This window comes from Ranitomeya variabilis, chromosome 5, assembly GCF_051348905.1.
Source record: "Ranitomeya variabilis isolate aRanVar5 chromosome 5, aRanVar5.hap1, whole genome shotgun sequence".
Taxonomy (NCBI): domain Eukaryota; kingdom Metazoa; phylum Chordata; class Amphibia; order Anura; family Dendrobatidae; genus Ranitomeya; species Ranitomeya variabilis.
Window position 1 is genome coordinate 686,499,318 of NC_135236.1, and position 25,956 is coordinate 686,525,273.

General features: G+C 49.2%; 1 long non-coding RNA gene across 7 annotated transcripts in view; it reads left to right on the top strand.

Annotated features, from left to right (window-relative positions):
- Positions 1-25,956, top strand: part of LOC143777157 (uncharacterized) — a 68,975-nt gene that overhangs the window by 34,324 nt on the left and 8,695 nt on the right. For 6 of the 7 annotated variants that reach the window (XR_013215982.1, XR_013215980.1, XR_013215979.1 and 3 more), the window contains one exon: positions 6,434-6,610. This is a non-coding gene — a long non-coding RNA (uncharacterized LOC143777157). Of the gene's footprint in view, positions 1-6,433; positions 6,611-23,518; positions 23,704-25,956 lie in introns of those variants that run through there. The other variant, XR_013215981.1, reaches the window with a different exon arrangement.

Consider the following 25,956-nt stretch of genomic DNA (forward strand, 5'->3'; position numbering starts at 1 on the left):
TCAGCACTGGCGGCCGCCGGTTCTGCCTCTGGCTCGTTCCCTGTGCGGCAGCAATGTTCTCTACCTGTAATAACCGTCATTACAGCACGGCCCTGTAATGAGACCTACATTCTCCAGCAGAACAGCGCTCTCCGGGCCGGGGTCCTCATAGGACGCAGCGCTGACCTGACCTACAGGATGAGCGGCCCCTATGTGTCAGGTGGAGCGGCCCCTATGTGTCAGGTGGAGTGGCCCCTATGTGTCAGGTGGAGTGGCCCCTATGTGTCAGGTGGAGCGGCCCCTGTGTGTCAGGTGGAGTGGCCCCTGTGTGTCAGGTGGAGTGGCCCCTGTGTGTCAGATGGGACGGTCCCTGTGTCAGGTAAGGGCCCCAGGATGAAAGGTGAGGCGGCCCCTCGGTGCCAATCGAAGGGTAGAGTGCTTCTGTGATGATGCTCGTTGCCCCCCAGCAGTGATGGCTGCATCTGGGGCTCATTTAGGAGGTGAAGGGCCCCGTTTCCATGCTCTTGGGAGGCGCCTTTAAAGCTCCAGTCTCTGATTTTTCTGTTGGCGGCTGTGCTCACCTGTACGGCTGCCATCACATGCTGCGGTTTGCAGTTTTTGGGGTAATTATAACATGGATTCTGTTGGATGTCGCTCAGGCCGGATATTTTGTCACACGTTTTGGACTTTTTGGGGGTCAGATGCGTTTTCTTAAACCTGTCTGTTATAAATGTATGAAAATCTGACGTTCATAGAGAAGTATGCTGTGCCGTGGCCTCACTGACACCTCGCCCGCCACCCACGCTCATCCCCTGACACTATAGATGCCACCACTTCTCACTGACGCCTAGACCACTGCCCCGATCTAATCCCCTGACACTACCGATGCCACCACTCCTCACTGACTCCTCACCCTGTGCTCTTCCCCTGACACTACAGATGCCACCGCTCCTTGCTGACATCTCGCCCACCGCCCCATGGTCATCCCGTGACACTATAGATGCTCCGTCTCCACCCGGACACCTCACCCACCATCCCACACTCATCTCAACACTTCAGTCGCCACCACTCCTCGCTGATACCTCGCTGGGCGCCCCGTGCTCATCCCCTGACACTACCGATAAGGGGAAGATTGGTGACGACCAAGTCGCCTTGTTTGATTATGTAATCTATTTGCACAGTTTTTCCTCCTCTGTTTTAAAGTCAACAAACTGGCTGGCCTAGACAATGCATAATAAGCCCTGACACTACAGATGCTCACTGACAGCTCAACCTTCGCCTCGCGCTCATCCCATGACACTACAGCTGCCACCACCCCCCCCCCCCGGACACCTCGCCCGCCACCCCGCGCTTATCCCTTGACACTACACATGTCACCGCTCCTCCCTGACGCTTCACCTGCCGCCCTTCCTCATCCCCTCACACTACAAACGCCACCGCTCCCCCTTGACTCCTCGACCATCTCCCCGTGCTCATCCCTGACACCTCACCCGCCACCCTGCGCTCATCCCCTGACACTTCAGATGCCACCGCTCCTCGCTGACACCTCGCCCACCACCCCGCGCTCATCCCCTGACACTTCAGATGCCACCACTCCTCGCTGACACCTCGCTCGCCTCCCCGCGCTCATCCCGACACTACAGATGCCACTGCTCCTCCCTGGCAACTTGCTCGCGTCCCTGCGCTCATCCCCTGACACTACAGATGCCACTGCTCCTCCCTGACACCTCACCCGCCACCCCGAGCTCATCCCCTGACACTACAGATGCCACTGCTCCTCCCTGACACCTCTCCTGTCACCCTGCGCTCATCCCCTGACACTACAGATGCCACTGCTCCTCCCTGACACCTTGCCCGCCACCCCGAGCTCATCCCCTGACACTACAGATGCCACTGCTCCTCCCTGACACCTCGCCCGTCACCCTGTGCTCATCCCCTGACACTACAGATGCCACTGCTCCTCCCTGACACCTCGCCCGCCTCCCCGCGCTCATCCCGACACTACAGATGCCACTGCTCCTCCCTGGCAACTTGCTCGCCTCCCTGCGCTCATCCCCTGACACTACAGATGTCACTGCTCCTTGCTGACACCTCACCTGCCTCCCTGCGCCCATCCCGACACTACAAATGGCACCGCTCCTTGCTGACACCTTGCCCGCCGCCCTGCGCTCATCCCCTGACACTACAGATGTCACCGCTCCTCGCTGACACCTCACCTGCCTCCCTGTGCCCATCCCGACACTACAAATGGCACCGCTCCTTGCTGTCACCTCACCTGCCTCCCTGCGCCCATCCCCTGACACTACAGATGCCACCACTCCTCCCTGACACCTCACCCACCACTCTGCACTCATCCCCTGACTACAAATGGCACCGCTCCTCCCTGACACCTCGCCCACCTCCCCGCGCTCATCCCGACACTACAGATGTCACCGCTCCTTGCTGACACCTCGACCGCCTCCCTGCGCTCATCCCTTGACACTACAGATGTCACCGCTCCTTGCTGACACCTCGCCGCCTCCCTGCGCTCATCCCCTGACACTACAAATGGCACCGCTCCTTGCTGACACCTCGCCCGTCACCCCGCGCTTATCCCCTGACACTACAGATGTCACTGCTCCTTGCTGACACCTCACCTGCCTCCCTGCGCCCATCCCGACACTACAGATGTCACCGCTCCTTGCTGACACCTCGCCCGCCGCCCTGCGCTTATCCCCTGACACTACAGATGTCACTGCTCCTCGCTGACACCTCACCCGCCGCCCTGCGCTCATCCCGGCACTACAAATGGCACCGCTCCTTGCTGACACCTCGCCCGCCTCCCTGCGCTCATCCCCTGACACTACAAATGGCACCGCTCCTTGCTGACACCTCACCTGCCTCCCTGCGCCCATCCCCTGACACTACAGATACCACCACTCCTCGCTGACACCTCGCCCACCTCCCTGCGCTCATCCCCTGACACTACAAATGGCACCGCTCCTTGCTGACACCTCACCTGCCTCCCTGCGCCCATCCCCTGACACTACAGATACCACCGCTCCTCGCTGACACCTCGCCCGCCTCCCTGCACTCATCCCCTGACTCTACAAATGGCACCGCTCTTTGCTGACACCTCGCCCGCCACACCGCGCTCATCCACTGACACTACAGATACCACCGCTTCTCCCTGACACCTCACCCGCCACCCTGCGCTCATCCCCTGACACTTCAGATGTCACCGCTCCTTGCTGACACCTCACCTGCCTCCCTGCGCCCATCCCCTGACACTACGATACCACCGCTCCTTGCTGACACCTCGCCCGCCACCCCGAGCTCATCCCCTGACACTACAGATGTCACCGCTCCTCGCTGACACCTCACCCGCTGCCCTGCGCTCATCCCGGCACTACAAATGGCACCGCTCCTTGCTGACACCTCGCCCGTCACCCCGCACTTATCCCCTGACACTACAGATGTCACTGCTCCTCGCTGACACCTCTCCCTCCGCCCCACTCTCATCCCCTGACACTACAGATACCACTGCTCTTCCCCGACATCCATAATGGCTTCAGACACGAGAATTACTTAACCCCATTACTGTCGCCCAAAAGCCGCAGGTAAATGTCAGCGCAGCTTAATTGATATTAACGAGGAGCTGCGCTCGCACCACAACCCTCATCATTGCCCGCGAGCTCCAGTGCTGGGAGGTGGAGGAGCGGCTGAAACTTACATCTACAGATATGTATAAACCCATCCTTGCTTCTCCAGCCATCCGTCAGTCCTGGTTGTGGGTCATCCATGTGCTGGGGAATATTTGCCCATCGTGGTCGCACCCATACTTTGCTTAGCCGGGGAATCTCCATTACTCCCATCACTGCTGAGACGTTAATGGCAGGAGGTCTTCAGTCTGGACATTATCTGGCAGGGTTACCAGTAAGACTTTGGCCCCAATTCATCAAGACCAGGGTTTCTTCGATGTGGTGGCGAAGTGGAGTCAGACACTCCTGATCATGAAGTGGTGCACACCTCTTAATGGGGAGCACCAGACCAGCGGCAGCCCTCCATGTGCTGCACCAGTCAGGGACGGGGAGTGAGATTTCTGCGGTAAGGAACCTCACAGCTCGTCATGACTTGGGCCAGCCATGGTGTTACGCACCTGTCTTGCCCAAAATTGTTGGAGTTTGTAGAAGGTGGGGTGAAAACACAAAATTACACCAAGATTTTGCAACTTTTCAAAGCAATTTATGACTCAATTCTTAGACTAATTGGGACCCTTGTGTGGATAAAACTTGCCATCCATCAAGCTCCACAACCTCCCTACATTAGAACGGATGGCAAAGGTGCAGATCTGGTGCAGGCTGTATTAACTGCTGGTCTCATACTGGGGACACACACTCTGCAACATGGAGATTGTAGCACCAGCGGAGAAGTGATGGAGAACTCGGGATGGAGACTACACCGATCCACAAATGATAGAAAACGTCTGGATCATTTAGTCTGATCCTCGTGCAGGAATCCCGGCACCTCCAGCCTTGGCTGCAGTCACTGAGGTTATTAATGGTCATCTGAGGGTTCTGCCACTGAATGCACCGGCCCACATGGTCTCCACACCTGTCTTCAGCTACCACCGCATCTAAGGCAAAAGCGCCGTGCATTGCTGAAGAGGAACTACCTGGGGGGATGAATGATTGAAGAGGCTTCACAAGGGAATGTGGCGCTGGCCTCCTGATTATGGTGGTGAAGGGGCAGTGTCCAGTAGCTGGACCCCTCTTAGTCTGCAGGTCATTAACAGCTCAATGTTGCATTGATTTGCTGGTAGAACCAGTGCTGCGGCCATTTCTCCAAGGTGTTCTGGGACCCGATTTTCCATGCCATCCAAAGGCTGTGTGTTCTTTGTACTGCTGTGGGCTGCCTGCGTGACCTAAACCTTCCCTGGCTGCAGCATCTCCATACTTGTCTCCATAGAGCACATTGGGGACATCATTGCTCAGTGATTACACAGGAGCTGCTGGCATCATCTCCGGACTTGTCTCCATCGAGCACATCAGAGACGTCATTGGTCAGTGATTGCACAGAAGTTGCTGGCATCCTCTCCGGACTTGTCTCCATTGAGCACATCAGAGACGTCTTTGGTCAGTGATTGCACAGAAGTAGCCGGCATCATCTCCGGACTTGTCTCCATCAAGCACATCGGGGACGTCATTGGTCGGTGATTACACAGGAGCTACTGGCATCATCTCCAGACTTGTCTCCATTGAGCACATCGGTGACGTTATTGGTCAGTGATTACACAGGAGCTACCGGCATCATCTCCAGACTTGTCTGGGATGTCGGTCGGTGTGGAGACACGTGAGGGGTTGGCGGGCACCCAGGTCCACTAGCTGGAACTGTATGGACCAGGGATCGTCCCGCTGAACGCTCGCTATCCTTTCACTGTGGGCATAATGCTACTCAGACAACACAGGGTGAGGGTAAAACAGTGTGGCAATACTTTATTGAACCACAAAACAGTCAGATAACACGTACAACAGTCCCAACAAAATACCCCAAGATGGTGCACATTACAGAATCTCACCCTTCTGCTAACTCGCCGGGATAATGGCAGCTTTTCAGATATTCCAAAGCTGACTACCCCACAAGTGGCACGCACACAGAGAGGAGGTAACGATAAGTGTAGGAAGATGACAGTCCATTGAGGTACAAGGCCAGTTTATCGGAGGGTCACAACCTGGCTTCATCTTCCAGGGTCGACTACCCCACCTGTGGCACGCACACAGAGGGGAGGTAATGACAAGCTTAGGAAGATGACAGTCCTTTCAGGTACAAGGCCAGTTGACTCGAGGGTCACAACCTGGCTTCTCCGAACATCTCCATGGAGCCAGGCTACCGATGGGTCCCAATCCTAGCTTTGTCCAAACATATCCATTGTTTAGTGATGGTCAATGCAGCAGATCTGTATTCTTCCAACCGAGGCTGAAGTTCCCTACGCCGGCAACATGTAGAATAATAAATCTGTGCCCCCATGATGGAGCCATGATGCCTTGGCTGCTGTGCTGTCTCTGGTCCTTGGGATGTCTTGGCTGAATCTCTGGCTCATAGAGGCATATCACCTCTTTTTATGTTTAACAAGTGTCCTTCAATCCAGCATCACAGATAAGGGGAAGAATAGTGACGATCAAGTTGCCTTGTTTGATTATATAATCTATTTGCATAGTTTTTCCTCCTCTGTTTTAAAATCAACAAACTGGCTGGCCTAGACAATGCATAATAAGCATATCAGCAAACATCATTAGTCATCCAGGATAAGAGCACAATATGTTACATTAAATGCCAACTTATAAGTCAAGTCTGCTTTCTTGACAAACCAGACAGAAATGCTTAAATTAAAAAGTCAACATATATATAAGTGTATTCTTTAAGGCTTGCTAAATAGTCATCTGGTTAATTAAGATACAATGCTGTGTCTCCACAGTCGGTTATTACACAGGAGCTGCCAGCAGCGTCTCTGGACTTGTCTCCATCTAGCACATCAGGGACATCATTGGTTGGTGAATACACAGGAGCTACCGGCAGCGGATCCTGAAGATTTGTACATTCAGCGGCAGAACCTTCCTCAGACAACAATCTAGTAATGTTAGCGATAGCCAAGGTTTGTGAAAAATATGCACATCTGAACAGCCCTGTTATGTTCCAATAATGGGAATACGGTCATGTGAATTTGGCCACCGATACTTTTGTGAATTAAACTAGAGCAAGCTTTTTCTAAAACAAAGCGTGGAAAATGAGAGAAGGTTACAAACCTGTCTCACCAGCACCGGCCGGCCTCTTGTCCTGTGGCCCCCTCATTTGCAATAGTCAACACCCAGTTTTTTCAAGTCATCCATGATCGCCTCTGACATTAATTATTTTTGACCTTCTACAGTCAACTCTGGCAGAGGTCGGGGACTTGCATATTGTCTCAACTGCCTTGCGTCTGTCAGGGATTTGCTGCCGCTTTTCATGGCTCTGCTCCAGGCAGGTGACTGTCATCTCTGCTTCTGACTTTCATGATTCAACCAGCGTTATTTCCAAGTTCAGTCCAGTTTTCTTCGCTTTGTCCACACCAACCTCTAAACTTCTCACAACTGTGATCTGTCCTGTTCACACCTGGTCTCTGCAATCAAGGTAGCTCATCTGTTTATGTGACTCTCCAGTTTGCCTACATTACACTGCCATCCTGTGGTAAACCATTTTGGTCAAGTCCAAGTTTGCATTTATTGCTGCTATTAACCATTGTCCTGCTGGAAGATACCAGACAGAATTTACTGGGGTTGTGCCTGCAATTAACCTTTGCCCTGCTGGAAGAGACCAGATTCATATACAGCTGGTAGTCCCTTTGTTCTGCTTCATCTGTGCTACCTGCTCCGCTTCTTTGTTTTCCATGTTGCTTACCCAGCTGTTGTGATCCTCGCTGATCCACGTGTCGTCTGTCAGGACCCACTCCACTGCATTATCACCTCTGGTCTGTGTTGCTCACCCTGACCTACAACTGAGAGAGTTTGTCTCACCATGTCAACTCATAGCAAATAAAGCAATGACAAACACCAGATAATGTGTAACGCAACAAACTGCAACACCAACAAAAAAAAACCCTGACTGTTGTCATAACAAATGGCCCATGGTGGGCACTGCTCATGTGAACACTTGGAGTAGAAATCACATAGTGCCTTAAATACTACAGGCTTCCCAAGCGGCGGCTCTGCTGCCAACACCACAGCCTCAGACCCCAGAGTCTCATCACTTCTTTTTTTGGAAGGACACCCCCATCCAGTAGACCTGATATTCAGGAGGTCATAGTCATCCCAACATCACAGTTTGTCCCTTGTCAGAATCTCAGATCTTTGTTCTTCATTTATCCAGTTAAAAAACCAAAACATCACATTCAGCACTGTATAATACAGATGCCAGGGTTTGTTCCAATGTATCAGTCACAGTGACCTCTCTCCTGTCCTGTTTGTTACAATGTATCAGTCGCAGTGATCTCTCCCCTGTCCTGTTTGTTACAATGTATCAGCTGCAGTGATCTCTCCCCTGTCCTGTTTGTTACAATGTATTAGCTGCAGTGATCTCTCCCCTGTCCTGTTTGTTACAATGTATCAGCCGCAGTGATCTCTCTGCTGTCCTGTTTGTTACAATGTATCAGCTGCAGTGATCTCTCCCCTGTCCTGTTTGCTCCAATGTATCAGCTGCAGTGATCTCTCCCCTGTCCTGTTTGTTACAATGTATCAGCTGCAGTGATCTCTCTACTGTCCTCTTAGTTACAATGTATCAGTCGCAGTGATCTCTCCAATGTCCTGTTTGTTCCAATGTATCAGCTGCAGTGATCTCTCCCCTGTCCTGTTTGTTACAATGTATCAGCTGCAGTGATCTCTCTACTGTCCTCTTTGTTACAATGAATCAGCCGCAGTGATCTCTCTACTGTCCTGTTTGTTCCAATGTATCAGCTGCAGTGATCTCTCCCCTGTCCTGTTTGTTCCAATGTATCAGCTGCAGTGATCTCTCCCCTGTCCTGTTTGTTACAATGTATCAGCTGCAGTGATCTCTCCCCTGTCCTGTTTGTTACAATGTATCAGCTGCAGTGATCTCTCCCCTGTCCTGTTTGTTACAATGTATCAGCTGCAGTGAGCTCTCCCCTGTCCTCTTTGTTACAATGTATCAGGCGCAGTGATCTCTCCACTGTCCTGTTTGTTCCAATGTATCAGCCTCAGTGATCTCTCCCCTGTCCTGTTTGTTACAATGTATCAGTCGCAGTGATCTCTCCACTGTCCTGTTTGTTACAATGTATCAGGTGCAGTGATCTCTCTCCTGTCCTTTTTGTTCCAATGTACCAGCGGCAGTGATCTCTCCACTGTCCTGTTTGTTACAATGTATCAGCCGCAGTGATCTCTCCCCTGTCCTGTTTGTTACAATGTATCAGTCGCAGTGATCTCTCCCCTGTCCTGTTTGTTACAATGTATCAGCTGCAGTGATCTCTCCCCTGTCCTGTTCGTTGCAATGTATCAGCTGCAGTGATCTCTCCCCTGTCCTGTTTGTTACATTGTATCAGTCGCAGTGATCTCTCCCCTGTCCTGTTTGTTCCAATGTATCAGCCGCAGTGATCTCTCCCCTGTCCTGTTTGTTACATTGTATCAGTCGCAGTGATCTCTCCCCTGTCCTGTTTGTTCCAATGTATCAGCTGCAGTGATCTCTCCCCTGTCCTGTTTGTTACAATGTATCAGCTGCAGTGATCTCTCCCCTGTCCTGTTTGTTCCAATGTATCAGCTGCAGTGATCTCTCCCCTGTCCTGTTTGTTACATTGTATCAGTCGCAGTGATCTCTCTCCTGTCCTGTTTGTTACATTGTATCAGTCACAGTGATCTCTCCCCTGTCCTGTTTGCTCCAATGTATCAGTCGCAGTGATCTCTCCCCCGTCGTGTTTGTTACATTGTATCAGTCACAGTGATCTCTCCCCTGTCCTGTTTGCTCCAATGTATCAGTCGCAGTGATCTCTCCCCTGTCCTGTTTGTTCCAATGTATCAGTCGCAGTGATCTCTCCCCTGTCCTGTTTGTTACAATGTATCAGCTGCAGTGATCTCTCTACTGTCCTCTTTGTTACAATGTATCAGTCGCAGTGATCTCTCCCCTGTCCTGTTCGTTGCAATGTATCAGCTGCAGTGATCTCTCCCCTGTCCTGTTTGTTACAATGTATTAGCTGCAGTGATCTCTCCCCTGTCCTGTTTGTTCCAATGTATCAGCTGCAGTGATCTCTCCCCTGTCCTGTTTGTTACAATGTATCAGCTGCAGTGATTTCTCCCCTGTCCTCTTTGTTACAATGTATCAGCTGCAGTGATTTCTCCCCTGTCCTCTTTGTTACAATGTATCAGCTGCAGTGATCTCTCCCCTGTCCTGTTTGTTACAATGTATCAGTCGCAGTGATCTCTCCAATGTCCTGTTTGTTCCAATGTATCAGCTGCAGTGATTTCTCCCCTGTCCTCTTTGTTACAATGTATCAGCTGCAGTGATTTCTCCCCTGTCCTCTTTGTTACAATGTATCAGCCGCAGTGATCTCTCTCCTGTCCTGTTTGTTCCAATGTATCAGCTGCAGTGATCTCTCCCCTGTCCTGTTTGTTACAATGTATCAGCTGCAGTGATCTCTCCCCTGTCCTGTTTGTTACAATGTATCATCTGCAGTGATCTCTCCCCTGTCCTGTTTGCTCCAATGTATCAGTCGCAGTGATCTCTCCCCTGTCCTGTTTGTTACAATGTATCAGCTGCAGTGATCTCTCCCCTGTCCTGTTTGCTCCAATGTATCAGCTGCAGTGATCTCTCCCCTGTCCTGTTTGTTACAATGTATCAGCTGCAGTGATCTCTCTACTGTCCTCTTTGTTACAATGTATCAGTCGCAGTGATTTCTCCAATGTCCTGTTTGTTCCAATGTATCAGCTGCAGTGATCTCTCCCCTGTCCTGTTTGTTCCAATGTATCAGCTGCAGTGATCTCTCCCCTGTCCTGTTTGTTACAATGTATCAGCTGCAGTGATCTCTCCCCTGTCCTGTTTGTTACAATGTATCAGCTGCAGTGATCTCTCCCCTGTCCTGTTTGTTACAATGTATCAGCTGCAGTGAGCTCTCCCCTGTCCTCTTTGTTACAATGTATCAGGCGCAGTGATCTCTCCACTGTCCTGTTTGTTCCAATGTATCAGCCTCAGTGATCTCTCCCCTGTCCTGTTTGTTACAATGTATCAGTCGCAGTGATCTCTCCACTGTCCTGTTTGTTACAATGTATCAGGTGCAGTGATCTCTCTCCTGTCCTTTTTGTTCCAATGTACCAGCGGCAGTGATCTCTCCACTGTCCTGTTTGTTACAATGTATCAGCCGCAGTGATCTCTCCCCTGTCCTGTTTGTTACAATGTATCAGTCGCAGTGATCTCTCCCCTGTCCTGTTTGTTACAATGTATCAGCTGCAGTGATCTCTCCCCTGTCCTGTTCGTTGCAATGTATCAGCTGCAGTGATCTCTCCCCTGTCCTGTTTGTTACATTGTATCAGTCGCAGTGATCTCTCCCCTGTCCTGTTTGTTCCAATGTATCAGCCGCAGTGATCTCTCCCCTGTCCTGTTTGCTCCAATGTATCAGTCGCAGTGATCTCTCCCCTGTCCTGTTTGTTCCAATGTATCAGTCGCAGTGATCTCTCCCCTGTCCTGTTTGTTACAATGTATCAGCTGCAGTGATCTCTCTACTGTCCTCTTTGTTACAATGTATCAGTCGCAGTGATCTCTCCCCTGTCCTGTTCGTTGCAATGTATCAGCTGCAGTGATCTCTCCCCTGTCCTGTTTGTTACAATGTATTAGCTGCAGTGATCTCTCCCCTGTCCTGTTTGTTACAATGTATCAGCTGCAGTGATTGCTCCCCTGTCCTCTTTGTTACAATGTATCAGTTGCAGTGATTTCTCCCCTGTCCTCTTTGTTACAATGTATCAGCTGCAGTGATCTCTCCCCTGTCCTGTTTGTTACAATGTATCAGTCGCAGTGATCTCTCCAATGTCCTGTTTGTTCCAATGTATCAGCTGCAGTGATTTCTCCCCTGTCCTCTTTGTTACAATGTATCAGCTGCAGTGATTTCTCCCCTGTCCTCTTTGTTACAATGTATCAGCCGCAGTGATCTCTCTCCTGTCCTGTTTGTTCCAATGTATCAGCTGCAGTGATCTCTCCCCTGTCCTGTTTGTTACAATGTATCAGCTGCAGTGATCTCTCCCCTGTCCTGTTTGTTACAATGTATCATCTGCAGTGATCTCTCCCCTGTCCTGTTTGCTCCAATGTATCAGTCGCAGTGATCTCTCCCCTGTCCTGTTTGTTACAATGTATCAGCTGCAGTGATCTCTCCCCTGTCCTGTTTGCTCCAATGTATCAGCTGCAGTGATCTCTCCCCTGTCCTGTTTGTTACAATGTATCAGCTGCAGTGATCTCTCTACTGTCCTCTTTGTTACAATGTATCAGTCGCAGTGATTTCTCCAATGTCCTGTTTGTTCCAATGTATCAGCTGCAGTGATCTCTCCCCTGTCCTGTTTGTTCCAATGTATCAGCTGCAGTGATCTCTCCCCTGTCCTGTTTGTTACAATGTATCAGCTGCAGTGATCTCTCCCCTGTCCTGTTTGTTACAATGTATCAGCTGCAGTGATCTCTCCCCTGTCCTGTTTGTTACAATGTATCAGCTGCAGTGAGCTCTCCCCTGTCCTCTTTGTTACAATGTATCAGGCGCAGTGATCTCTCCACTGTCCTGTTTGTTCCAATGTATCAGCCTCAGTGATCTCTCCCCTGTCCTGTTTGTTACAATGTATCAGTCGCAGTGATCTCTCCACTGTCCTGTTTGTTACAATGTATCAGGTGCAGTGATCTCTCTCCTGTCCTTTTTGTTCCAATGTACCAGCGGCAGTGATCTCTCCACTGTCCTGTTTGTTACAATGTATCAGCCGCAGTGATCTCTCCCCTGTCCTGTTTGTTACAATGTATCAGTCGCAGTGATCTCTCCCCTGTCCTGTTTGTTACAATGTATCAGCTGCAGTGATCTCTCCCCTGTCCTGTTCGTTGCAATGTATCAGCTGCAGTGATCTCTCCCCTGTCCTGTTTGTTACATTGTATCAGTCGCAGTGATCTCTCCCCTGTCCTGTTTGTTCCAATGTATCAGCCGCAGTGATCTCTCCCCTGTCCTGTTTGTTACATTGTATCAGTCGCAGTGATCTCTCCCCTGTCCTGTTTGTTCCAATGTATCAGCTGCAGTGATCTCTCCCCTGTCCTGTTTGTTACAATGTATCAGCTGCAGTGATCTCTCCCCTGTCCTGTTTGTTCCAATGTATCAGCTGCAGTGATCTCTCCCCTGTCCTGTTTGTTACATTGTATCAGTCGCAGTGATCTCTCTCCTGTCCTGTTTGTTACATTGTATCAGTCACAGTGATCTCTCCCCTGTCCTGTTTGCTCCAATGTATCAGTCGCAGTGATCTCTCCCCCGTCGTGTTTGTTACATTGTATCAGTCACAGTGATCTCTCCCCTGTCCTGTTTGCTCCAATGTATCAGTCGCAGTGATCTCTCCCCTGTCCTGTTTGTTCCAATGTATCAGTCGCAGTGATCTCTCCCCTGTCCTGTTTGTTACAATGTATCAGCTGCAGTGATCTCTCTACTGTCCTCTTTGTTACAATGTATCAGTCGCAGTGATCTCTCCCCTGTCCTGTTCGTTGCAATGTATCAGCTGCAGTGATCTCTCCCCTGTCCTGTTTGTTACAATGTATTAGCTGCAGTGATCTCTCCCCTGTCCTGTTTGTTCCAATGTATCAGCTGCAGTGATCTCTCCCCTGTCCTGTTTGTTACAATGTATCAGCTGCAGTGATTTCTCCCCTGTCCTCTTTGTTACAATGTATCAGCTGCAGTGATTTCTCCCCTGTCCTCTTTGTTACAATGTATCAGCTGCAGTGATCTCTCCCCTGTCCTGTTTGTTACAATGTATCAGTCGCAGTGATCTCTCCAATGTCCTGTTTGTTCCAATGTATCAGCTGCAGTGATTTCTCCCCTGTCCTCTTTGTTACAATGTATCAGCTGCAGTGATTTCTCCCCTGTCCTCTTTGTTACAATGTATCAGCCGCAGTGATCTCTCTCCTGTCCTGTTTGTTCCAATGTATCAGCTGCAGTGATCTCTCCCCTGTCCTGTTTGTTACAATGTATCAGCTGCAGTGATCTCTCCCCTGTCCTGTTTGTTACAATGTATCATCTGCAGTGATCTCTCCCCTGTCCTGTTTGCTCCAATGTATCAGTCGCAGTGATCTCTCCCCTGTCCTGTTTGTTACAATGTATCAGCTGCAGTGATCTCTCCCCTGTCCTGTTTGCTCCAATGTATCAGCTGCAGTGATCTCTCCCCTGTCCTGTTTGTTACAATGTATCAGCTGCAGTGATCTCTCTACTGTCCTCTTTGTTACAATGTATCAGTCGCAGTGATTTCTCCAATGTCCTGTTTGTTCCAATGTATCAGCTGCAGTGATCTCTCCCCTGTCCTGTTTGTTACAATGTATCAGCTGCAGTGATCTCTCCCCTGTCCTCTTTATTACAATGTATCAGACGCATTGATCTCTCCCCTGTCCTGTTTGTTACAATGTATCAGCCGCAGTGATCTCTCCCCTGTCCTGTTTGTTCCAATGTATCAGCTGCAGTGATCTCTCCCCTGTCCTGTTTGTTCCAATGTATCAGCCGCAGTGATCTCTCCCCTGTCCTGTTTGTTACAATGTATCAGCCGCAGTGATCTCTCCCCTGTCCTGTTTGTTCCAATGTATCAGCTGCAGTGATCTCTCCCCTGTCCTGTTTGTTACAATGTATCAGCTGCAGTGATCTCTCCCCTGTCCTGTTTGTTACAATGTATCAGCTGCAGTGATCTCTCCCCTGTCCTGTTTGTTACAATGTATCAGTCGCAGTGATCTCTCCCCTGTCCTGTTTGTTCCAATGTATCAGCTGCAGTGATCTCTCCCCTGTCCTGTTTGTTACAATGTATCAGTCGCAGTGATTTCTCCCCTGTCCTCTTTGTTACAATGTATCAGTCGCAGTGATTTCTCCCCTGTCCTCTTTGTTACAATGTATCAGTTGCAGTGATTTCTCCCCTGTCCTGTTTGTTACAATGTATCAGGTGCAGTGATCTCTCTCCTGTCCTTTTTGTTCCAATGTATCAGCGGCAGTGATCTCTCCACTGTCCTGTTCGTTGCAATGTATCAGCTGCAGTGATCTCTCCCCTGTCCTGTTTGTTCCAATGTATCAGCGGCAGTGATCTCTCCCCTGTCCTGTTTGTTACAATGTATCAGTCGCAGTGATCTCTCCCCTGTCCTGTTTGTTACAATGTATCAGCTGCAGTGATCTCTCCCTTGTCCTGTTTGTTCCAATGTATCAGCTGCAGTGATCTCTCCCCTGTCCTGTTTGTTACATTGTATCAGTCGCAGTGATCTCTCCCCTGTCCTGTTTGTTACAATGTATCAGCTGCAGTGATCTCTCCCCTGTCCTGTTTGTTCCAATGTATCAGCTGCAGTGATCTCTCCCCTGTCCTGTTTGTTCCAATGTATCAGCTGCAGTGATCTCTCCCCTGTCCTGTTTGTTACATTGTATTAGTCGCAGTGATCTCTCCCCTGTCCTGTTTGTTCCAATGTATCAGCCGCAGTGATCTCTCCCCTGTCCTGTTTGTTACATTGTATCAGTCACAGTGATCTCTACCCTGTCCTGTTTGCTCCAATGTATCAGTCGCAGTGATCTCTCTCCTCTCCTGTTTGTTACATTGTATCAGTCACAGTGATCTCTCCCCTGTCCTGTTTGCTCCAATGTATCAGTCGCATTGATCTCTACCCTGTCCTGTTTGCTCCAATGTATCAGTCGCAGTGATCTCTCTCCTCTCCTGTTTGTTACATTGTATCAGTCACAGTGATCTCTCTCCTGTCCTGTTTGCTCCAATGTATCAGTCGCAGTGATCTCTCCCCTGTCTTGTTTGTTACAATGTATCAGCTGCAGTGATCTCTCCCCTGTCCTGTTTGTTCCAATGTATCAGCTGCAGTGATCTCTCCCCTGTCCTGTTTGTTCCAATGTATCAGCCGCAGTGATCTCTCCCCTGTCCTGTTTGTTACATTGTATCAGTCACAGTGATCTCTCCCCTGTCCTGTTTGTTACAATGTATCAGCTGCAGTGATCTCTCTCCTGTCCTGTTTGTTACATTGTATCAGTCACAGTGATCTCTCCCCTGTCCTGTTTGCTCCAATGTATCAGTCGCAGTGATCTCTCTCCTGTCCTGTTTGCTCCAATGTATCACTCGCAGTGATCTCTCCCCTGTCCTGTTTGTTACATTGTATCAGTCACAGTGATCTCTGCCCTGTCCTGTTTGTTACAATGTATCAGCCGCAGTGATCTCTCCCCTGTCCTGTTTGCTCCAATGTATCAGTCGCAGTGATCTCTCCCCTGTCCTGTTTGTTACCATGTATCAGCTGCAGTGATCTCTCCCCTGTCCTGTTTGTTACAATGTATCAGCCGCAGTGATCTCTCCCCTGTCCTGTTTGCTCCAATGTATCAGCTGCAGTGATCTCTCCCCTGTCCTGTTTGTTCCAATGTATCAGCTGCAGTGATCTCTCCCCTGTCCTGTTTGTTCCAATGTATCAGCTGCAGTGATCTCTCTACTGTCCTCTTTGTTACAATGTATCAGCTGCAGTGATCTCTCCCCTGTCCTGTTTGTTACATTGTATCAGTCACAGTGATCTCTCCCCTGTCCTGTTTGCTCCAATGTATCAGTCGCATTGCTCTCTCCCCTGTCCTGTTTGTTACATTGTATCAGTCACAGTGATCTCTCCCCTGTCCTGTTTGTTACAATGTATCAGCTGCAGTGATCTCTCCACTGTCCTGTTTGTTACAATGTATCAGCTGCAGTGATCTCTCCCCTGTCCTCTTTGTTACAATGTATCAGCTGCATTGATTTCTCCACTGTCCTGTTTGTTCCAATGTATCAGCTGCAGTGATCTCTCCCCTGTCCTGTTTGTTGCAATGTATCAGCTGCAGTGATCTCTCTACTGTCCTCTTTGTTACAATGTATCAGCCGCAGTGATCTCTCCCCTGTCCTGTTTGTTACATTGTATCAGGCGCAGTGATGTCTCTACTGTCCTCTTTGTTACAATGTATCAGCTGCAGTGATCTCTCCCCTGTCCTCTTTGTTACAATGTATCAGGCGCAGTGATGTCTCTACTGTCCTCTTTGTTACAATGTATCAGCTGCAGTGATCTCTCCCCTGTCCTGTTTGCTCCAATGTATCAGCTGCAGTGATCTCTCCCCTGTCTTGTTTGTTACAATGTATCAGCTGCAGTGATCTCTCCCCTGTCCTGTTTGTTCCAATGTATCAGCCGCAGTGATCTCTCCCCTGTCCTGTTTGTTACATTGTATCAGTCACAGTGATCTCTCCCCTGTCCTGTTTGTTACAATGTATCAGCTGCAGTGATCTCTCTCCTGTCCTGTTTGTTACATTGTATCAGTCACAGTGATCTCTCCCCTGTCCTGTTTGTTACAATGTATCAGCTGCAGTGATCTCTCTCCTGTCCTGTTTGTTACATTGTATCAGTCACAGTGATCTCTGCCCTGTCCTGTTTGTTACAATGTATCAGCCGCAGTGATCTCTCCCCTGTCCTGTTTGCTCCAATGTATCAGTCGCAGTGATCTCTCCCCTGTCCTGTTTGTTACAATGTATCAGCCGCAGTGATCTCTCCCCTGTCCTGTTTGCTCCAATGTATCAGCTGCAGTGATCTCTCCCCTGTCCTGTTTGTTCCAATGTATCAGCTGCAGTGATCTCTCCCCTGTCCTGTTTGTTCCAATGTATCGGTCGCAGTGATCTCTCCCCTGTCCTGTTTGTTACATTGTATCAGTCACAGTGATCTCTCCCCTGTCCTGTTTGCTCCAATGTATCAGTCGCATTGCTCTCTCCCCTGTCCTGTTTGTTACATTGTATCAGTCACAGTGATCTCTCCCCTGTCCTGTTTGTTACAATGTATCAGCTGCAGTGATCTCTCTACTGTCCTCTTTGTTACAATGTATCAGCTGCAGTGATCTCTCCCCTGTCCTGTTTGTTGCAATGTATCAGCTGCAGTGATCTCTCCCCTGTCCTCTTTGTTACAATGTATCAGCTCCATTGATTTCTCCACTGTCCTGTTTGTTCCAATGTATCAGCTGCAGTGATCTCTCCCCTGTCCTGTTTGTTGCAATGTATCAGCTGCAGTGATCTCTCTACTGTCCTCTTTGTTACAATGTATCAGCTGCAGTGATCTCTCCCCTGTCCTCTTTGTTACAATGTATCAGGCGCAGTGATCTCTCCCCTGTCCTGTTTGTTACAATGTATCAGCTGCAGTGATCTCTCCCCTGTCCTGTTTGTTACAATGTATCAGTCGCAGTGATCTCTCCAATGTCCTGTTTGTTCCAATGTATCAGCCGCAGTGATCTCTCCCCTGTCCTGTTTGTTACAATGTATCAGCTGCAGTGATCTCTCCCCTGTCCTGTTTGTTCCAATGTATCAGCTGCAGTGATCTCTCCCCTGTCCTGTTTGTTACAATGTATCAGCTGCAGTGATCTCTCCCCTGTCCTGTTTGTTACAATGTATCAGCTGCAGTGATCTCTCCACTGTCCTGTTTGTTACAATGTATCAGTTGCAGTGATTTCTCCCCTGTCCTGTTTGTTACAATGTGTCAGGTGCAGTGATCTCTCCCCTGTCCTCTTTGTTACAATGTATCAGCCGCAGTGATCTCTCCCCTGTCCTTTTTGTTCCAATGTATCAGCGGCAGTGATCTCTCTCCTGTCCTGTTTGTTACAATGTATCAGTCGCAGTGATCTCTCCCCTGTCCTGTTTGTTACAATGTATCAGCTGCAGTGATCTCTCCCTTGTCCTGTTTGTTCCAATGTATCAGCTGCAGTGATCTCTCCCCTGTCCTGTTTGTTACATTGTATCAGTCGCAGTGATCTCTCCCCTGTCCTGTTTGTTCCAATGTATCAGCCGCAGTGATCTCTCCCCTGTCCTGTTTATTCCAATGTATCAGTCGCAGTGATCTCTCCCCTGTCCTGTTTGTTACAATGTATCAGCTGCAGTGATCTCTCCCCTGTCCTGTTTGTTCCAATGTATCAGCTGCAGTGATCTCTCCCCTGTCCTGTTTATTCCAATGTATCAGTCGCAGTGATCTCTCCCCTGTCCTGTTTGTTCCAATGTATCAGCCGCAGTGATCTCTCCCCTGTCCTGTTTGTTACATTGTATCAGTCACAGTGATCTCTCCCCTGTCCTGTTTGTTACAATGTATCAGCTGCAGTGATCTCTCTCCTGTCCTGTTTGCTCCAATGTATCAGTCGCAGTGATCTCTCTCCTGTCCTGTTTGCTCCAATGTATCAGTCGCAGTGATCTCTCCCCTGTCCTGTTTGTTACAATGTATCAGCCGCAGTGATCTCTCCCCTGTCCTGTTTGCTCCAATGTATCAGCTGCAGTGATCTCTCCCCTGTCCTGTTTGTTCCAATGTATCAGCTGCAGTGATCTCTCCCCTGTCCTGTTTGTTCCAATGTATCGGTCGCAGTGATCTCTCCCCTGTCCTGTTTGTTACATTGTATCAGTCACAGTGATCTCTCCCCTGTCCTGTTTGCTCCAATGTATCAGTCGCATTGCTCTCTCCCCTGTCCTGTTTGTTACATTGTATCAGTCACAGTGATCTCTCCCCTGTCCTGTTTGTTACAATGTATCAGCTGCAGTGATCTCTCCCCTGTCCTGTTTGTTACAATGTATCAGCCGCAGTGATCTCTCCCCTGTCCTGTTTGCTCCAATGTATCAGTCGCAGTGATCTCTCCCCTGTCCTGTTTGTTCCAATGTATCAGCCGCAGTGATCTCTCCCCTGTCCTGTTTGTTACCATGTATCAGCTGCAGTGATCTCTCCCCTGTCCTGTTTGTTACAATGTATCAGCCGCAGTGATCTCTCCCCTGTCCGGTTTGCTCCAATGTATCAGCTGCAGTGATCTCTCCCCTGTCCTGTTTGTTCCAATGTATCAGCTGCAGTGATCTCTCTACTGTCCTCTTTGTTACAATGTATCAGCTGCAGTGATTTCTCCCCTGTCCTGTTTGTTCCAATGTATCAGTCGCAGTGATCTCTCCCCTGTCCTGTTTGTTACATTGTATCAGTCACAGTGATCTCTCCCCTGTCCTGTTTGCTCCAATGTATCAGTCGCATTGATCTCTCCCCTGTCCTGTTTGTTACATTGTATCAGTCACAGTGATCTCTCCCCTGTCCTATTTGCTCCAATGTATCAGTCGCAGTCATCTCTCCCCTGTCCTCTTTGTTACAATGTATCAGCTGCAGTGATCTCTCCCCTGTCCTGTTTGTTGCAATGTATCAGCTGCAGTGATCTCTCTACTGTCCTCTTTGTTACAATGTATCAGCTGCAGTGATCTCTCCCCTGTCCTCTTTGTTACAATGTATCAGCTGCAGTGATTTCTCCCCTGTCCTGTTTGTTGCAATGTATCAGCTGCAGTGATCTCTCCCCTGTCCTGTTTGTTACAATGTATCAGTCGCAGTGATCTCTCCCCTGTCCTCTTTGTTACAATGTATCAGCCGCAGTGATCTCTCCCCTGTCCTTTTTGTTCCAATGTATCAGCGGCAGTGATCTCTCCACTGTCCTGTTTGTTACAATGTATCAGCTGCAGTGATCTCTCCCCTGTCCTGTTTGTTCCAATGTATCAGCTGCAGTGATCTCTCCCCTGTCCTGTTTGTTGCAATGTATCAGCTGCAGTGATCTCTCCCCTGTCCTCTTTGTTACAATGTATCAGGCGCAGTGATCTCTCTACTGTCCTCTTTGTTACAATGTATCAGCTGCAGTGATCTCTCCCCTGTCCTGTTTGTTACAATGTATCAGCTGCAGTGATCTCTCTACTGTCCTCTTTGTTCCAATGTATCAGCTGCAGTGATCTCTCCCCTGTCCTGTTTGTTACAATGTATCAGCTGCAGTGATCTCTCCCCTGTCCTGTTTGTTCCAATGTATCAGCTGCAGTGATTTCTCCCCTGTCCTCTTTGTTACAATGTATCAGCTGCAGTGATCTCTCCCCTGTCCTCTTTGTTACAATGTATCAGCTGCAGTGATCTCTCCCCTGTCCTGTTTGTTACAATGTATCAGTTGCAGTGATCTCTCCAATGTCCTGTTTGTTCCAATGTATCAGCTGCAGTGATCTCTCCCCTGTCCTGTTTGTTACAATGTATCAGCTGCAGTGATATCTCCCCTGTCCTGTTTGTTACAATGTATCAGCTGCAGTGATCTCTCCCCTGTCCTGTTTGTTACAATGTATCAGCTGCCGTGATCTCTCCCCTGTCCTGTTTGTTCCAATGTATCAGCCGCAGTGATCTCTCCCCTGTCCTGTTTGTTACAATGTATCAGCTGCAGTGATCTCTCCCCTGTCCTGTTTGTTACAATGTATCAGTTGCAGTGATTTCTCCCCTGTCCTGTTTGTTACAATGTGTCAGGTGCAGTGATCTCTCCCCTGTCCTCTTTGTTACAATGTATCCGCCGCAGTGATCTCTCCCCTGTCCTTTTTGTTCCAATGTATCAGCGGCAGTGATCTCTCCACTGTCCTGTTTGTTACAATGTATCAGCCGCAGTGATCTCTCCCCTGTCCTGTTTGTTACAATGTATCAGTCGCAGTGATCTCTCCCCTGTCCTGTTTGTTACAATGTATCAGCCGCAGTGATCTCTCCTGTCCTTTTTGTTCCAATGTATCAGCCGCAGTGATCTCTCCCCTGTCCTGTTTGTTACAATGTATCAGTCGCAGTGATCTCTCCACTGTCCTGTTTGTTACAATGTATCAGCCGCAGTGATCTCTCCCCTGTCCTGTTTGTTACAATGTATCAGTCGCAGTGATCTCTCCCCTGTCCTGTTTGTTACAATGTTTCAGCTGCAGTGATCTCTCCCCTGTCCTGTTCGTTGCAATGTATCAGCTGCAGTGATCTCTCCCCTGTCCTGTTTGTTACAATGTATCAGTCGCAGTGATCTCTCCCTTGTCCTGTTTGTTCCAATGTATCAGCTGCAGTGATCTCTCCCCTGTCCTGTTTGTTACAATGTATCAGCTGCCGTGATCTCTCCCCTGTCCTGTTTGTTACAATGTATCAGCTGCAGTGATCTCTCCCCTGTCCTCTTTGTTACAATGTATCAGTCACAGTGATCTCTCCCCTGTCCTGTTTGTTCCAATGTATCAGCTGCAGTGATCTCTCCCCTGTCCTGTTTGTTACAATGTATCAGTTGCAGTGATTTCTTCCCTGTCCTGTTTGTTACAATGTATCAGCCGCAGTGATCTCTCCCCTGTCCTGTTTGTTACAATGTATCAGTCGCAGTGATCTCTCCACTGTCCTGTTCGTTGCAATGTATCAGTCGCAGTGATCTCTCCCCTGTCCTGTTTGTTACAATGTATCAGTCACAGTGATCTCTCCCCTGTCCTGTTTGTTACAATGTATCAGCTGCAGTGATCTCTCCCCTGTCCTGTTCGTTGCAATGTATCAGTCGCAGTGATCTCTCCCCTGTCCTGTTTGTTACAATGTATCAGTCGCAGTGATCTCTCTCCTGTCCTGTTTGTTACAATGTATCAGTCGCAGTGATCGCTCCCCTGTCCTGTTTGTTACAATGTATCAGCCGCAGTGATCGCTCCCCTGTCCTGTTTGTTACAATGTATCAGTTGCAGTGATCTCTCTCCTGTCCTGTTTGTTACAATGTATCAGGTGCAGTGATCTCTCTCCTGTCCTCTTTGTTCCAATGTATCAGCCGCAGTGATCTCTCCCCTTTCCTGTTTGTTACAATGTATCAGCCGCAGTGATCTCTCCACTGTCCTGTTTGCTACAATGTATCAGCTGCAGTGATCTCTCCCCTGTCCTGTTTGTTACAATGTATCAGCTGCAGTGATCTCTCCCCTGTCCTATTTGTTACAATGTATCAGCTGCAGTGATCTCTCCCCTGTCCTCTTTGTTACAATGTATCAGTCGCCGTGATCTCTCCCCTTTCCTGTTTGTTACATTGTATCAGTCACAGTGATCTCTCCCCTGTCCTGTTTGCTCCAATGTATCAGTCGCAGTGATCTCTCCCCTGTCCTGTTTGTTCCAATGTATCAGCTGCAGTGATCTCTCCCCTGTCCTGTTTGTTACAATGTATCAGCTGCAGTGATCTCTCTACAGTCCTCTTTGTTACAATGTATCAGCCGCAGTGATTTCTCCACAGTCCTGTTTGTTCCAATGTATCAGCTGCAGTGATCTCTCCCCTGTCCTGTTTGTTACAATGTATCAGTCGCAGTGATCTCTCCCCTGTCCTGTTTGTTACAATGTATCAGCCGCAGTGATCTCTCCCCTGTCCTGTTTGTTCCAATGTATTAGCTGCAGTGATCTCTCTACTGTCCTCTTTGTTCCAATGTATCAGCTGCAGTGATCTCTCCCCTGTCCTGTTTGTTCCAATGTATTAGCTGCAGTGATCTCTCTACTGTCCTCTTTGTTCCAATGTATCAGCTGCAGTGATCTCTCCCCTGTCCTGTTTGTTCCAATGTATCAGCTGCAGTGATCTCTCCACTGTCCTGTTTGTTGCAATGTATCAGCTGCAGTGATCTCTCCCCTGTCCTGTTTGTTGCAATGTATCAGCTGCAGTGATCTCTCCCCTGTCCTGTTTGTTACAATGTATCAGTCACAGTGATCTCTCCCCTGTCCTGTTTGTTACAATGTATCAGCCGCAGTGATCTCTCTCCTGTCCTGTTTGTTACAATGTATCAGCTGCAGTGATCTCTCCACTGTCCTGTTTGTTGCAATGTATCAGCTGCAGTGATCTCTCTCCTGTCCTGTTTGTTACAATGTATCAGCTGCAGTGATCTCTCCACTGTCCTGTTTGTTGCAATGTATCAGCCGCAGTGATCTCTCTCCTGTCCTGTTTGTTACAATGTATCGGTGTAGGCCTATATCACATTTATACTCTGTGAATCTGTTTTTCTGATGCACGTTTTCTTACTTCACCCAGCAAAAATTGCCACACATTTGTCTCCGGCTTCAGAAAGTGAAAAGTCCCGCTGTCCTCCGCGGCGTCATCGCATCTGGAGAAGTGTAAACCTCTCAGCTCCACTAATGGCTGCTGGAAGTGCCAGAAGTGTCCGATCTGTGTTTTTCCCCATAGGACGGTGCGTCAATAAGCCACAGGGTCGGGATGTGATGGTGAGCTGCGTCCTAATGACTGGGAGGTCACCGCGGCCTCTGTCACATCAGACGTCAGACACAGCTCTTATCAGGAGCTTCATGACCAAAAACTCCAAAGTGTCTTTCATCCCTCACTTATCTGAGGGATGGCCTCAGTGTCCTCACAGCAGAGACCAAAAATGCCTATAAAGAATATACAAGAAATGGATAATTCTATGCAGAAGATATCTGGGCACGATAGAAGGAGGCAGGGAGAAATACATCATGCTCCAAATTATTCTGCAGATTGGATATAAGGGCCATAAAGATGTAGTTTTCTGTTTTTCCCATAACCTCATAACAGTTTGTGTTTTGAGGTCTTTGGATCACTGACATCAATCTCAGACCCCTGTGATAATTAGTTGCCAGGTGCCCAATTACAGGAAAAACTCCTTAAGAAGGGTGTTCCACATTATTAAGCAGCCTCAGGTTTCCAGCAATATGGGAAAGATAAAGGATCTCTGCAGAAAAGCACCACATAGTGCAATGCCACGGACAAGGTGTGAAAACATTGTCTATTTTACCCTTCGCCATGACAGCACCCACTGGAGAGATAGGGATCCGCCCCAAGGAACAGGAAACCTACAGAGACATAAAAGGGGGCGGTCCCCCTCTCCTCCTCAGTTTAGGTTTCCTGTTCCCAGGGGACAGGATCTCTGGATTCTTCGAACTACAGGCATACCTGGGCTAGATGCATCCGCCTGTGCGGTGTCCGCGAGAACGGCAGGGGATGCAGTCCAGAAGCAGCGTCGGGGGAGACTCCGCTAGACGGCTCCCCCCTCGTCTGGCCGGCATATGGAACGCATGGTCCGGGAGGCTGCTCGGTTCCACAAGGCATTGCGGCAGATGTGCGGCCCTAAAAGGAGCTCCAAACGCGGACCACCAGGTATGAGGTCCGAGTTCTGAGGCACAGCGGCAGCCGGCACACCGCTCCATAGCGCAGGCCGGACAAGATGGCGGCCGCGCGTGCGTGGTAGCGGTGGGGGAACATCCCCATACTGCCCCGGGGCCGGTGAGCACTTCCGGGTCACCCACACAGCGGTGAGGGAAAGCGCGGTTTCGCGCATGCGCAGTACACCGCTGTGGGGTAAGGAAAAAAAAAACAAAAGAGACCGGATCCTGGCCTATAAAAAGGGGGAAGTTGCAAACGCACAGGCGATGCAACATGTCGTCCCCAGGCAAAACAGTGGACCCAGCAGGTGAGCCAGCCAGCAGAAGGTCCTCAGATGCCAGCCACAGGAGTGAGACCAAGGATTCAAGATCCAGAAAGTCGCAGCCTCCTATTTCGGTACCATACAGCTTCACTGGGTGAGTGTAATTCCCCTCTGCCTATAAAGCTGACACTCTTTTTCCACAAATGTCTTCTTCTCCCAGGCAAAAAAGAGACAGAAATCTAAGCACAAGCAATGTGCGTTATGTGACGAGCCTCTCCCAGATTCCCACCCCAAAAAACTCTGCAATCAATGTATGGCGGAAACAATGCAGAGTCCATCTATGTCAGTCACAGATATACGGGCCATAATTAGAGAGGAACTACAGGCCATCTCACAAGCCAGTACCCCCCCTAAAAAATCCGGGAAAGGAAAGGCTATATCCAGCTCTGAGTCCGAGGAGGAAGGCGTTATCCACTCAGACTCCTCGCAGGCATCATCCTCTTCCTCGACACAATCCGACATTGAGGGTCGAGCTTGTTTTCCCCTTGATGGGGTGGACAACCTAGTAAAGTCCATCAGGAATACTATAGGTTGTGAGGATACAAAAGACGACCAAACTGCACAAGACATCATGTTTGCAGGGTTGGCGGAGAGGAAGAGAAGAGCATTCCCAGTAATGCCGGCGGTTAAGGCACTGATAAAGAGGGAGTGGGAGAAACAAGACCAGAGAGGTTTCCTCCCGTCAGCCTCCAAAAGGAAGTACCCCTTTAATGATGAGGAGTTAATTTCATGGACTAAAATCCCTAAGGTGGACGCTGCAGTCGCCTCCACCTCAAAACAATCAGCTCTACCAGTCGAGGATGCGGGCCTACTTTCTGAGCCTCTAGATCGGAAGGCAGAATCGTCACTAAAACGATCATGGGAGGCTTCCACGGGCATTTTTAAACCATCAATTGCCAGCACATGCACTGCTAGATCCATGCTTGTTTGGATTGATCAGCTGGATCAACAGATCGAACAGGGGGTCTCCAGACAAAAATTGCGGGATGCGATACCACTAATTAGAGGTGCA